Source organism: Salmo salar, chromosome 11 (genome assembly GCF_965601325.2).
Source record: "Salmo salar chromosome 11, fSalSal1, whole genome shotgun sequence".
Classification (NCBI taxonomy): domain Eukaryota; kingdom Metazoa; phylum Chordata; class Actinopteri; order Salmoniformes; family Salmonidae; genus Salmo; species Salmo salar.
Genome location: NC_138301.1, coordinates 88,763,720 through 88,777,229, shown reverse-complemented (window position 1 = coordinate 88,777,229; position 13,510 = coordinate 88,763,720).

Here is a 13,510-nt window from a genome sequence, read left to right as displayed (position 1 = left end):
TATACTGGTTCCTGACTTTCCTTAAAAGTTGCATATCGCGGGGGCTATTCAATGCTAATACAGAACGCCATAGGATGTTTTTGTGCTGGTCTAGGGCAGTCAAGTCTGGGGTGAACCAAGGGCTATATCTGTTCTTAGTTCTACATTTTTTGAATGGGGCATGCTTATTTAAGATGGTGAGGAAAGCACTTTTAAAGAGCCACCAGGCATCCTCTATTGACGGGATGAGGTCAATATCCTTCCAGGATACCCTGGCTAGATCGATTAGAAAGGCCTGCTCTCTGAAGTGTTTTAGGGAGTGTTTGACAGTGATGAGGTGTGGTTGTTTGACCACGGACCCATTACGCGCGCAATGAGGCAGTGATCGCTTAGATCCTGGTTGAAGACAGCAGAGGTGTATTTAGAGGGCATGTTGGTCAGGATGATTTCTAAGAGGGTGCCCATGGTTACGGATTTAGGGTTGTACGTGGTAGGTGCCTTGATAATTTGTGTGAGATTGAGGGCATCTAGCTTAGATTGTAGGACGGCCCGGGTGTTAAACATGTACAAATGTAGGTCACCTAACAGTACGAACTCTGAAGATAGATGGGGGCAATCAATTCACATATGGTGTCCAGGGCACAGCTGGAGGCTGAGGGGGGTCTATGACAAGCGGCAATGGTGAGAGACTTGTTTCTGGAAAGGTGGATTTTTAGAAGTAGAAGCTTGATTTTGTTTGGGCACAGACCTGGATAGTATGACAGAACTCTGCAGGCTATCTCTGCAGTAGATTTTAACTCTGCCCCCTTTGGGAGTTCTATCTTGTTGTAAAATTTTATAGTTAGGGATGGAAATTTCAGGATTTTTGGTGGCCTTCCTAAGCCAGGATTCAGACACGGCTAGGACATCCGGGTTGGGAGGAGGCTTCTAATGTTAACATACATGAAACCAAGGCTTTTTCGCTTACAGAAGTCAACAAATGAGAGTGCCTGGAGAATGGGAGTGGTGCTGGGGGCTGCAGGGCCTGGGTTAACCTCTACATCACCAGAGGAACAGAGGAGGAGTAGGATAAGGGTACAGCTAAAGGCTATAAGAACTGGTCATCTAGTGCGTTCGGAACAGAGAATAAAAGGAGCAGATTTCTGGGAAGAATAGACTGAATAGATTGAAGGCATGGTGTACAGACAAGGGTATGGTAGGAGATAAACCTAGGCATTTTTTAATTTATTTTAAATTTTTTATTTTATTTCACCTTTATTTAACCAGGTAGGCAAGTTGAGAACAAGTTCTCATTTACAATTGCGACCTGGCCAAAATAAAGCAAAGCAGTTCGACAACATACAAAAACACAGAGTTACACATGGAGTAAAACAACATACAATCAATGATACAGTAGAAAAAAATAAGACTATATACAATGTGAGCAAATGAGGTGAGATAAGGGAGGTAAAGGCAAAAAAGGCCATGGTGGCAAAGTAAATAAAGTATAGCAAGTAAAACACTGGAATGGTAGATTTGTTATTTGAAGAAAGTTCAAAGTTAAAATATAAATAATATGGTGCAAAGGAGCAAAATAAATAAAATAAATAAATACAGTAGGGGAAGAGGTAGTAGTTTGGGCTAAATTATAGATGGGCTATGTACAGGTGCAGTGATCTGGGAGCTGCTCTGATAGCTGGTGCTTAAAGCTAGTGAGGGAGATAAGTGTTTCCAGTTTCAGAGATTTTTGTAGTTTGTTCCAGTCATTGGCAGCAGAGAACTGGAAGGAGAGACGACCAAAGGAGGAGTTGGCTTTAGGGGTGACCAGAGAGATATACCTGCTGGAGCGCGTGCTACAGGTGGGTGCTGCTATGGTGACCAGTGAGCGGAGATAAGGGGGGACTTTACCTAGCAGGGTCTTGTAGATGACGTGGAGCCAATGTGTTTGGTGATGATTATGAAGCGAAGGCCAGCCAACGAGAGCGTACAGGTCGCAGTGGTGGGTAGTATATGGGGCTTTGGTGACAAAACGGATGGCCCTGTGATAGACTGCATCCAGCTTGTTGAGTAGGGTATTGGAGGCTATTTTGTAAATGACATCGCCGAAGTCGAGGATTGGTAGGATTGTCAGTTTTACGAGGGTATGTTTGGCAGCATGAGTGAAGGATGCTTTGTTGCGAAATAGGAAGCCAATTCTAGATTTAACTTTGGATTGGAGATGATTGATGTGAGTCTGGAAGGAGAGTTTACAGTCTAACCAGACACCTAGGTATTTGTAGTTGTCCACAAATTCTAAGTCAGAACCGTCCAGAGAAGTGATGCTGGACAGGCGGGCAGGTGCAGGCAGCGATCGGTTGAAGAGGATGCATTTAGTTTTACTTGTATTTAGGAGCAGTTGGAGACCACGGAAGGAGAGTTGTATGGCATTGAAGCTCGTCTGGAGGGTTGTTAACACAGTGTCCAAAGAAGGGCCAGAAGTATACAGAATGGTGTCGTCTGCGTAGAGGTGGATCAGAGATTCACCAGCAGCAAGAGCGACATCATTGATGTATACAGAGAAAAGAGTTGGCCCAAGAATTGAACCCTGTGGTACCCCCATAGAGACTGCCAGAGGTCCGGACAGCAGGCCCTCCGATTTGACACATTGAACTTTATCAGAGAAGTAGTTGGTGAACCAGGCGACGCAATCGTTTGAGAAACCAAGGCTACTGAGTCTGCCGATGAGGATGTGGTGAATAACAGAGTCAAAAGCTTTGGCCAGGTCAATGAATACGGCAGCACAGTATTGTTTCTTATCGATGGCGGTTACGATGTCGTTTAGGACCTTGAGCGTGGCTGAGGTGCACCCATGACCAGCTCTGAAACCAGATTGCATAGCGGAGAGGGTGCGGTGGGATTCAAAATGGTCGGTAATCTGTTTGTTGACTTGGCTTTCGAAGACCTTAGAAAGGCAGGGTAGGATGGATATAGGTCTGTAGCAATTTGGGTCAAGAGTGTCACCTCCTTTGAAGAGGGGGATGACAGCAGCTGCTTTCCAATCTTTTGGGAATCTCAGACGACACGAAAGAGAGGTTGAACAGGCTAGTAATAGGGGTTGCAATAATTTCGGCAGATCATTTTAGAAAGGGTCCAGATTGTCAAGCCCAGCTGATTTGTAGGGGTCCAGATTTTGCAGCTCTTTCAGAACATCAGCTGACTGGATTTGGGAGAAGGAGAAATGGGGAATGCTTGGGCGAGTAGCTGTGGGGGGTGCAGTGCTGTTGAATGCAGTAGGGGTAGTTAGGTGGAAAGCATGGCCAGCCGTAGAAAAATGCTTATTGAAATTCTCAATTATAGTGGGCTTATCGGTGGTGACAGAGTTTCCTATCCTCAGTGCAGTGGCAGTTGGGAGGAGGTGTTCTTATTCTCCATGGACTTTACAATGTCCCAGAACTTTTTAGAGTTTGAGTTTCAGGAAGCAAATTTCTGTTTGAAAAAGCTAGCCTTGGCGTTTCTAACTGCCTGTGTGTATTGGTTTCTAAATTCCCTGAAAAGTTGCATATCGCGGGAGCAGATCGATGCTAATGCAGAACGCCACAGGATATTTTTGTGTTGGTTAAGGGCAGTCAGGTCTGGGGAGAACCAAGGGCTATATCTGTTCCTGGTTCTAAATTTCTTGAAAGGGGCATGCTTATTTAAGATGGTGAGGAAGGCATTTAAAAAAAATAACCAGGCATCCTCTACTGACGGGATGAGGTCAATATCCTTCCAGGATACCAGGGCCAGGTCGATTAGAAAGGCTTGCTCGTTGAAATGTTTCAGGGAGCGTTTGACAGTGATGAGTGGAGGTCGTTTGACCGCTGACCCCTTACCGGTGCAGGTATTGAGTGACGATGAGAGAGGTTTTGTCTCTAGAGGCACCATTTAAGACAGGTGAGGTCACCGCATGTGTGGGGGTGGAACAAAAGGGCTAGCTAAGACATTGAGCAGGGCTGGAGGCTCTACAGTGAAATAAGACAATAATCACTAACCAAAACAACAATAGACAAGGCATATTGACATTAGGGAGAGGCATGTGTAACTGAGTGACCATATGGTCCAGTGAGTAGCTAGGCGAGCTGGAGACACGGCGATTCAGACAGCTAGCGGGTCGGGGCTAGAAGGCTACCTGCCCTCCAGGACACCTACAGCACCTGATGTCACAGGAAGCCCAAAAAGATCATGAAGGACAACAACCACTCGAGCAATGGCATGTTCACCTCACTATCATCCAGAAGGCGAGGTCAGTACAGGTGGATCAAAGCTGGGACCGAGAGATTGGAAAACAGCTTCTATCTCATCAGACTGTTAAATAGCCATCACTAGCACATAGAGGCTGCTGACTATATACATAGACTTGAAGTCACTGGCCACTTTAATACATGGGACACTAGTCACTTTAATAATGTCTACATATCTTGCATTACCATCTCATATGTATATACTGTATCCTATACTTTTCTACTGTATCTTATTCTATGTCGCTCTGACATTGCTCGTCCATATATTTTTATTTTCTTAATTCTATTCCTTTACTAGATTTGGGTATATTGGGTATATATTGTGTAATTGTTAGATATTACTTGTTAGATATTACTGCACTGTCGGAGCTAGAAGCACAAGCATTTCGCTACACCCGCAGTAACATCTGCTAAACACGTGTATGTGACCAATAACATTTGATTTGATTTTATTTGACAGCCCACTCCACTTGTAGTTTGCCAAAAGGCACCTAAAGAACTCTCAGACCATGAGAAACAAGATTCTCTGATCTGATGAAACCAAGATTGAACTCTTTGGCCTGAATGCCAAGTGTCATGTCTGGAGGAAACCTGGCACCATCCCTACGATGAAGCATGGTGGTGGCAGCATCATGCTGTGGGGATGTTTTTCAGTGGCAGGGACTGGGAGACTAGTCAGGATTTAGGGAATGATGAACGGAGCAAAGTACAGAGAGATACTTAATGAAAACGTGCTCCAGACTGGGGCAAAGGTTCACCTTCCAACAGGACAACAATCCTAAGCACACAGCCATGACAATGCAGGTGTGGCATTGGGACAAGTCTCTGAATGTCCTTGAGTGGCCCAGCCAGAGGACTTGAACCCGATTGAATATCTCTGGAGAGACCCGAAAATAGGTGTGCAGCGACACTCCTCGTCCAACCTGACAGAGCTTGAGAGGATCTGCGGATCTGTAGAGAAGAATGAGAGAAACTCCCCAAATACAGGTGTGCCAAGCTTGTAACATCATGCCCAAGAAGACTCGAGGCTGTAATTGCTGCCAATGGTGCTTCAACAAAGTACTGAGTAATTGGTCTGAATACTTTATGTAAATGTATTATTTCATTTTTTTCTTTGTCGTTATGGGATACTATGTGTAGATTGATGAGGGGGGGGGGGGGGGGGGGGGGAACTATTAAATCCATTTTAGAATAAGGCTGTAATGTAACAAAATGTGGAAAAAGTTAAGGGGCCTGAATACTTTCCGAATGTACTGTATGTATGACCCTCCCATGGACTAGATTCTCATCAGTAGATTGTCATTTAGGCCTACAGTAACTGCATTTCATGTTCTTCTAATACAGCTGTAATCTTCTTAGGCCACAGTCCAACATATACAATTCATGTACAGCACTTTATATAATGAACTATGTCATCACCTTAGATTAAATATTGGAAAATGCTTTTATAGAGTCAATGAGTTGAGTCAGGGTACTTTAGGGTATAACGGCATTTAGGTTATGGCCCTGCTGTGTGTAACCCTCAATGGACAGTTTTTTTCATGTACAGCAACTCCATTTCAATTTCCTTTGCAAAATATTGAACTTTATTTGCTCCTTTTTCAGCACATCAAATGTTTCCATCACCGTAGAATATTGGATGAAAAATTAAGGTATTTCATTCTCATACATCCTGTAGTACAAACAGGAATATTAATTTACAAAAACCCCCGACATTTTCCGCTTTTGAGCTTCTAGTCATGAAATCTATGTTGCCTACTCAATCACTTTTTATAGCTACTGTCTACAGGCCTCCTGGGCCATATACAGCGTTCCTCACTTAGTTCCCTGAATTCCTATCGGACATTGTAGTCATAGCAGATAATGTTCTAATTTTTGATGACTTTAATATTCACATGAAAAAGTCCACAGACCCACTCCAAAAGGCTTTCGGTGCCATCATCGACTCAGTGGGTTTTGTCCAACATGTCTCTGGACCTACTCACTGCCACAGTCATACTCTGGACCTAGTTTTGTTCCGTGGAAAAAATGTTGTGGATCTTCATGTTTTTCCCAATAATCCTGGACTATCGGATTGCTATCTCAACAAATAATCTGCTCAGACCCCAACCAAGGAGCATCAAAAGTCGTGCTATAAATTCTCAGACAACCTAAAGATTCCTTGATGCCCTTCCAGACTCCCTCTGCCTACCCAAGGACGTCAGAGGACAAAAATCAGTTAACCTGTCTGGGATAGGGGGCGTACCCGATTTAAACTGGTTACTACTCTTGCCCAGAAAAGAGAATATGCATATAATTAGTAGATTTGGATAGAAAACACTCTAAAGTTTCTAAAACTGTTTGAATAGTGTCTGTGAGTATAACAGAACTCATATGGCAGGCAAAAACCTGAGAAGATTCCAAGCAGGAAGTGGCCTGTCTGACAATTTGTAGTCCTTCTGTTGCATCTCTATCGAAATTACAGTATCTGTGCTGTTACGTGACACTTTCTAAGGCTTCCATTGGCTCTCTAAAGCCTTCAGAAACCGGATTGATGCGTCTCCTGTCTCTGGGCAGATAACAGCAGCACAGTTTGTCAGTGGACTGCCTGGTGACAGAGAGACTGGAGATGCGCATTCACGAGATCTCGCCATTTTTTTCTTTCCCTCTTTGAATGAATACAACATTGTCCAGTTGGAATATTATCGCTATTTTACGAGAAAAATAGCATAAAAATTGATTTTAAACAGCGTTTGATATGCTTCTAAGTACGGTAATGGAACATTTTGAATTCTTTTGTCACAAAATGCGCTCGCGTGTTACCCTTTGGATAGTGACCTGACCGCACGAACAAAACGGAGGTATTTGGATATAACTATGGATTATTTGGAACCAAAACAACATTTGTTGTTGAAGTAGAAGTCCTGGGAGTGCATTCTGACGAAGAACAGCAAAGGTAATACAATTTTTCTAATAGTAATTCTGAGTTTAGTGAGCCCCGAAGTTGGCGGGGGTCTGAATAGCTAGCCTGTGATGGCTGAGCTATGTACTCAGAATATTGCAAAATGTGCTTTCGCCGAAAAGCTATTTTAAAATCTGAATAGCGATTGTATAAAGGAGTTCTGTATCCATAATTCTTAAAATAATTGTTATGTATTTTGTCAACGTTTATGATGAGTAATTTAGTAAATTCACCGGAAGTTTTCGGTGGGTATGCTAGTTCTGAACATCGCATGCTAATGTAAAAAGCTGTTTTTTGATATAAATATGAACTTGATTGAACAAAACATGCATGTATTGTATAACATAATGTTCTAGGAGTGTCATCTGATGAAGATCATCAAAGGTTAGTGCTGCATTTAGCTGTGTTTTGGGTTTTTGTGACATATATGCTTGCTTTGAAAATGGCTGTGTGATTATTTTTGGCTGGGTACTCTCCTGACATAATCTAATGTTTTGCTTTCGCTGTAAAGCCTTTTTGAAATCGGACAATGTGGTTGGATTAACGAGAGTCTTATCTTTCAAATGGTGTAAAATAGTCATATGTTTGAGAAATTGAAGTTATAGCATTTTTGAGGTTTTTGTATTTCGCGCCACGCTCTACTATTGGATATTGGTGAGGCGTTCCGCTAGCGGAACGTCTAGATGCAAGAGGTTTTAACCACCTAACTGAGGAACTCAATTTAACCTTGCGCAATACCCTAGATGCAGTTGCACCCCTAAAAACTAAAAACATTTGTCATAAGAAACTAGCTCCCTGGTCCGAAATGTATTTTTGATACTAAAAAATAACTAAAAAGCAGCATTCCCCAAGAGAGGATGGCTTTCACTTCAGCAGTAATAAATTCATGAACTTCTTTGAGGAAACGATCATGATCATTAGAAAGCAAATTTCGGACTCCTCTTTAAATCTGCGTATTCCTCCAAAGCTCCGTTGTCCTGAGTCTACACAACTCTGCCAGGACCTAGGATCAAGGGAGACACTAAAGTGTTTTAGTACTATATCTCTTGACACAATGATGTAAATAATCATGGCCTCTAAACCTTCAAGCTGCATACTGGACCCTATTCCAACTAAACTACTGAAAGAGCTGCTTCCTGTGCTTGGCCCTCCTATGTTGAACATAAGAAATGGCTCTCTTTCCACCGGATGTGTACCAAACTCACTAAAAGTGGCAGTAATAAAGCCTCTCTTGAAAAAGCCAAATCTTGACCCAGAAAATATAAAAAACTATCGGTCTATATCGAGGCTTCCATTCCTCTCAAAAAATTTTGAAAAAGCTGTTGCGCAGCAACTCACTTCCTTCCTAAAGACAAACAATGTATATGAAACGCTTCAGTCTGGTTTTAGACCCCATTTTAGACCCCACTGAGACTGCACTTGTGAAGGTGGTAAATGACTTTTTAATGGCATCAGACCGAGGCTCTGCATCTGTCCTCGTGCTCCTAGACCTTAGTGCTGCTTTTGATACCATCGATCACCACATTCTTTTGGAGAGATTGCAAACCCAAATTGGTCTAGACGGACAAGTTCTGGCCTGGTTTAGATCTTATCTGTCGGAAAGATATCAGTCTGTCTCTGTGAATGGTTTGTCCTCTGACAAATCAACTGTAAATTTCAGTGTTCCTCAACGTTCCGTTTTAGGACCACTATTGTTTTCACTATATATTTTACCTCTTGGGGATGTCATTTGAAAACATAATGTTAAATTTCACTGCTATGCGGATGACACACAGCTGTACATTTCAATGAAACATGGTGAAGCCCCAAAATTGCCCTCGCTAGAAGCCTGTGTTTCAGACATAAGGAAGTGGATGGCTGCAAACTTTCTACTTTTAAACTCGGACAAAACAGAGATGCTTGTTCTAGGTCCCAAGAAACAAAGAGATCTTCTGTTGAATCTGACAATTAATCTTGATGGTCCTACAGTCGTCTCAAATAAAACTGTGAAGGACCTCGGCGTTACTCTGGACCCTGATCTCTCTTTTGAAGAACATATCAAGACTGTTTCAAGGACAGCTTTTTTCCATCTACGTAACATTGCAAAAATCAGAAACTTTCTGTCCAAAAATTATGCAGAAAAATGTATCCATGCTTTTGTTACTTCTAGGTTGGACTACTGCAATACTCTACTTTCCAGCTACCCAGATAAAGCACTAAATAAACTTCAGTTAGTGCTAAATACAGCTGCTAGAATCCTGACTAGAACCAAATAATTTGATCATATTACTCCAGTGCTAGCCTCCCTACACTGGCTTCCTGTTAAGGCAAGGGCTGATTTCAAGGTTTTACTGCTAACCTACAAAGCATTTCATGGGCTTGCTCCTACCTATCTTTCCGATTTGGTCCTGCCATACATACCTACACGTACGCTACGGTCACAAGATGCAGGCCTCCTAATTGTCCCAAGAATTTCTCAGCAAACAGCTGGAGGCAGGGCTTTCTCCTATAGAGCTCCATTTTTATGGAATGGTCTGCCTACCCATGTGAGAGACGCAGACTCGGTCTCAACCTTTAAGTCTTTACTGAAGACTCATCTCTTCAGTAGGTCCTATGATTGAGTGTAGTCTGGCCCAGGAGTGTGAAGGTGAACGGAAAGGCTCTGGAGCAACGAACCGCCCTTGCTGTCTCTGCCTGGCCGGTTCCCCTCTCTCCACTGGGATTCTCTGCCTCTAACCCTGTTACAGGGGCTGAGTCACTGGCTTACTGGTGTTCTTCCATGACGTCCCAAGGAGGGGTGCGTCACTTGAGTGGGTTGAGTCACTGACGTGGTCTTCCTGTCTGGGTTGGCACCCCCCTTGGGTTGTGCTGTGGTGGAGATCTTTGTGGGCTATACTCGGCCTTGTCTCAGGATGGTAAGTTGGTGGTTGAAGATATCCCTCTAGTCGTGTGGGGGCTGTGCTTTGGCAAAGTGGGTGGGGTTATATCATGCCTGTTTGGCCCTGTCTGGGGTTATCATCGGATGGGGCCACAGTGTCTCCTGACCCCTCCTGTCTCAGCCTCCAGTATTTATGCTGCAGTAGTTTATGTGTCGGGGCTAGGGGTCAGTCTGTTATATTTGGAGTATTTCTCCTGTCTTATCCGGTGTCCTGTGTGAATTTAAGAATGCTCTCTCTAATTCTCTCTTTCTTTCTTTCTCTCTCTCTCTCGGAGGACCTGAGACCTAGGACCATGCCTCAGGACTACCTGGCATGATGACTTCTTGCTGTCCGCAGTCCACCTGGCTGTGCTGCTGCTCCAGTTTCAACTGTTCTGGCTGCGGCTATGGAACCCTGACCTGTTCACCGGACGTACTACCTGTCCCAGACCTGCTGTTTTCAACTCTCTAGAGACAGCAGGAACGGTAGAGATACTCTCAATGATCGGTTATGAAAAGCCAACTGACATTTACTCTTGAGGTACTGACTTGTTGCACCCTCGACAACTACTGTGGTTATTATTATTTGACCATGCTGGTCATTTATGAACATTTGAACATCTTGGCCATGTTCTGTTATAATCTCCACCCAGTACAGCCAGAAGAGGACTGGCCACCCCTCATAGCCTGGTTCCTCTCTAGGTTTCTTCCTAGGTTTTGGCCTTTCTAGGGAGTTTTTCCTAGCCACCGTGCTTCAACACCTGCATTACTTGCTGTTTGGGGTTTTAGGCTGTGTTTCTGTACAGCACTTTGAGATATCAGCTGATGTAAGAAGGGCTATATAAATACATTTGATTTGATTTGACTAGTGACCGGAGAGTGTTATGGCCTGTATGCTGTTGTACAACCTAACAAAAGGAATAGGTATACCAATTCATCTCTCTCTCTCTCTCTCTCTCTCTCTCTCGCTCTCTCTCTCTCGCTCTCTCTCTCCAGCCTCATTGGCATTGGTGTCGCGTAACAACAAACTTAATTCCCACTGAAGCAAAAGAACACGGCTTTACCATGCCATTGTGTTTCAGACATTACAATGACCGTCATCACTTAGAAAACGTAAATAAAATGATTAATTTACCATTTAATTCTGCTCCCGTCCCTCCTCTCCTTGCCCTTTAATCCAAACCTTAACATCTAGCCCTATAGTGCCTGGGCACAATTGCTCCGCTCCACAAAAATGAACAATAGCAACAGATATCCATACATTTGATCCTGAGCAATTAACTTAATGAGCAGCGTTGTTTATCTTGTATGACACCCCTTTGGTTCATTAGAGGGGATAATTCACCCTTTTGATATGCAATAACCTCCACATGTGTGTGTGTACGTGGGAGGTCACTGATACTCTCAGCCACCCTGATCATGCAAGGTCTACTCTTATTTTCTTACCCATAATTACAAGCACACATTCGTTATAAACATCCATCTTAAATATGTCAGCAGAGGTGATCAGGAGGAATATGTTTGCAATTTTTATTTAACTAGACAAGTCAGTTAAGAACAAATTCTTATTTACAATGACGGCATAGGAACAGTGTGTTAACTGCCTTGTTTAGGGGCAGAATGACTGATTTTTACTTTGTCAGCTCAGGGATTCGATCTAATAACGTTTCAGTTACTGGCCCAACTCTCTAACCACTAGGCTACCTGCTGCCCTACAAAATAGTCCTGCAAAATATTCCTCATGGCCATTTGTGTCTTCTGGACAAATTGTCTCATGTTTATATCGATTCTTAAGTATGGGAATGGAAAAGCTATGAAAGATAGATACTGATCATGAAAAGCTAATGAGAGTGTGTATTTTTAATGTAAAATGTAATATCCTAGCATGTTGTCGGATCATCTTTCACCTATGCCAGCCTATTGATTGCATTATTAATGCACTAAAGCCTTGTAAAACACTCCAACCATCACAGATAACCTTGACTATAAAGCCCCTAGAGACCTCTTTATCTCCAAATACTCCTCCCTTTCATCTGGTGTCTGTTTCTGGTTGGACCAGGATGTCTTTGGGTTGAACATGGGCTCCATCCAACAACAAAAAGGATGGGCTGATCATTCTTGGCAGAGACACGTGAATTGAACAAGTGAGTTCCAAGAAGGCGAATAGTGTTCCTAGAAGGCAAATAGTGAGTTCCTTGAATGCAATCATTTCCAACTGGATCCCCAGGCTCAGGCTGTCTTCATGCTCAAACCTGTCATCTATGTCATATATAATTTCAAACATGATGGATGTAGTTAAGATTGGGAGATTTAGCTTTGGCTTCAATTCCAACCTAGCCTGTCAAGCACTTTCTTGAAGGAGCATGACAGTGTTCGAAATGAAATATTTTGTTTATACAAACACACATTTTTAAGCCTTTATGAAGGATGAAATGGAGTATTCCCTGTCTTATTTAGATTTTTTTTCTATAAAAAATGTCTTACAGTACTGTGGAAAGTGTGGAAGTATAGTGACAGCCCTGTGTCAGATGTGTTGGGCCACAGTGTCAGGGACTCTGGACTGTGAGAGTACAGCCAATTCAAATATAACACAGACATACAACAAACTCTTGGGAAAAGATTTCCTTGAAAAAATGTGATTAATGACAATCCAATGAGTTCCACTGAGGCCACATGTGATGGCCAATGTAAACAGGTTCCCTCTGGACACACGCTAACCTTTGCACAATGTGGACTAGTACAATGTGGAAATGTGGAACTACTTCTTCATTGCCCATTTGATTCAATAGGATAAACGATGAAAGCGAAATAGGCCTACACACTGGCATAGCACAACCCCCACAAGGCATGGGGGTCCACGAGCTTTGGGCACGTCATAAGCCATGAAAGAAATGTTTTGAATTTTCTCTCAGCCTCATGGAAAAATGTGTAGAATAGCAGGAAATTAGCTCTGAGATTCTTGAAATTCAGGGCAATCCCTATCTGAAAGGGACATTTTATTTTTTATAGTTGAAAACAATTGATTTTGTTGCATTATTTGAGCTTCAAATGTACATTTAGGGGAATTTTATAAGGGAAAATATTTTCTTTTGGAATTTTCTAAATACTTTCAATATTATTAATTTCCATGTTGGTTCTATGCCTGGAAATGCCTTTGGCCGGAGCAAAGGATCCCAATTCCAAACTCTCCAAAAATAATGGATATTAACTGAAAAATGTTCTTATGTAGTTTCTTGCAATAGCCCTCTGCATATTTCTCTCAAAACTGTGAAAGACGTGTCTAGAGATTTGGTCAACTCTGTCAGATTTGTCTAAAATCCTAAATGAATCAGGAATGAGCAGGGTCAGCTATACCATAAGGACCCCTTATTCATGTCCTCATTACATGTAGCGCAACAAAGTTCTCTACTTTTGATAGATTTAAACAAGTGATATTGGAATCACCATGGTCATAAC